We start from the raw sequence: 2,500 nt of genomic DNA on the forward strand, positions 1-2,500 counted from the left end.
AGAGTGAGTTAGTTTTATCAACCTTTGCGCAGATTGACGCAATTTTATTGAACGACGGCAGCACCCCAACTTATGTTGGACCAGGGCGCACGTCAGTAGTTGATCTTACTTTTGCGAGCCGAACCGTAGCAAGATCATTTAAGTGGGAGGTGTTATCTAGCTATATGAACTCTGATCATCGTGCAATACGAATAGATCTTGAGACGCAAAGCGTGCGTAATCTGTCCCGACCCATAACGGGATGGAGCATCAAGTATTTTAGCAAAGATATATTTGAAGTTATGATGCAAGCCGCTTTTGAGACCGAGGTCACAACAAGCGAAGACTTAATGCGTATACTTGTCACGGCGTGTAATGCGACGATGACTAAACGTAAGAAGGTACACTCTAACAAGAGTGCATTTTGGTGGACGTTAGAGATTGAGGCACTTCGCAAGAGTGCAAACACCGCGATCGATTAGCGCAAAGAGCTTTTAATACTGATCTCTATTCTACTTTTAGGGACGAGTTCAAGGTGGCACGGAATGCCCTCAAGCGATTGATCAAGCATACCCGACAGAGGGAAGTGGAAAGAGTTCCTGGGAACAGCGAACAACGCATCATTTGGTATAGTATATCATACGTTCAAGAAAGTGGCCGAGGGTTCGATTGGACCCCGAACCATGACATTGGACGAGTTTAGGGGAAGTGGTGAGCGAGCTTTTCCTACTCACCCAAACACGGTGTGGCCTGAATATCGTATCGATCAGCCACGAGAGTTTGAAAGGAGTAACTAATGATGAGATTCTTGCGGTTGCCAGGAGACTACCCAACAAGAAGGCGCCGGGACCAGATGGTATCCCGAATGAGGCGCTGAAAGTTGGTATGTTGACTGCAACCGATACATTGCAGGGTTTACCAAGGCTGTTTAGAGAACGCGAAGTTCCCCGATGAGTGGAAAAGGCAGAGGTTGGTGTTAATACCGAAGCCGAACAAACCACCAGGGAACCGGGTTCAGTTCGCCCATTGTCTACTAGACGGGGCAGGTAAAGGTTTAGAACGCATCATAGTGCAACGGCTAAATGCACACATCGAGGAGGTCAACGGACTGTCTGACGACCAATTTGGTTTCAGAAGTCGTCGATCAACAGTTGATGCGATTCAACGGGTAGTGGACATTGTTTCGGTAGCTAGAAGTAGAAACAGATACAGTGGACGGTATTGTGCGGTTGTTACATTAGATGTTACTAATGCTTTTAACAGTGCTTCATGGTTGGCGATTGCAAATGCTTTACAGAGAATTAACACTCCTAAATATCTTTATGATATCATTGGTGATTATTTTAGGAATCGTGTGCTGATGTATGATACCACAGATGGACCGGCAGAGATTGCAGTCACATCGGGTGTACCTCAAGGCTCGGTACTTGGCCCAACGTTGTGGAACCTCATGTACGACGGAGTCCTACGAGTTGCAATGGTGGAAGGTGCACGGATTATCGGCTATGCAGACGATATAGTACTGTTGGTGGAAGGTAATTGTGTTGATGATATTGAAATTCTCGTTTCCAGTCAGATTCGCATCATCGACCGATGGATGACCGACAACGGATTAAAGATAGCCCCGACCAAGACCGAGTTTATTATGGTCAGTTCCCATCAGAGGATACAGCATGGGGCTATCAGGGTAGGTGATCACGTAGTACATTCGTCGCGCAGCTTAAAGTATTTGGGGATGGTCTTAGATGACCGCCTCGATTACACTTCACACATCAGGTATGCGGTGGAGAGAGCGACGAAGCTATGGACCACCTTGGTAAGGATGATGCCTAATAAGGCAGGTCCGAGTAGTAATGCTAGGCGAGCAATTGCTCTTACTGTTGTGGCGAAGGTCCGGTATGCCTCGCCCATTTGGTGTCATACCCTTAGATTTGCTAACCGTAGACAATGGCTACGTCGGTTTTACCGGCCAGTAGTCCAGCGAGTTATCTCTTCTTTCAGGACAACTTCTCATGATGCAGTCTGCGTGCTTGCGGGAATGATCCCTTCATCTCCTCCTGGACGAGGACTCCAGGACTTTTCATCGGAGACGAGCAGAGAACATCGCCGGATCGGTTGCACGTAACATGGAACGTGTCACAACTATGGAACGATGGCAACGAGAATGGGATGAGAGTGTTCACGGTCGGTGGACATACCGTCTCATACCCGACGTCAACAGATGGATAAGTAGAAGATTTGGTGGTGTAGATTTCTTTCTTTCTCAGTTTCTTTCCAGCCATGGCTTCTACGCCTACCAGCTTCATCGGATGCAGTTAACGGGTTCGCCGCTATGCGATGCGTGCGAGGAACCTGAGGACGCCGAACACACGATATTCCATTGTGTACGTCATCGTGAATTGATCATCAGACTTCAGCATCAAGTCGACGAGGAGTTAACGCCGGAGAACATCATCGAAGTTATGTCTGCTAACAGATATAACTGGAGCATGGTTCATCAAGCAGTACGGACGATTATGAT

The 2,500-nt window shown here is 47.4% G+C and overlaps 1 pseudogene; it reads left to right on the top strand.

The window, feature by feature from the left end:
* LOC120907903 overlaps positions 1-2,500 on the top strand; it is a 9,138-nt pseudogene that overhangs the window by 4,792 nt on the left and 1,846 nt on the right.

The sequence above is a fragment of the Anopheles arabiensis genome (assembly GCF_016920715.1).
Source record: "Anopheles arabiensis isolate DONGOLA chromosome X unlocalized genomic scaffold, AaraD3 X_pericentromeric_contig0026, whole genome shotgun sequence".
Taxonomy (NCBI): domain Eukaryota; kingdom Metazoa; phylum Arthropoda; class Insecta; order Diptera; family Culicidae; genus Anopheles; species Anopheles arabiensis.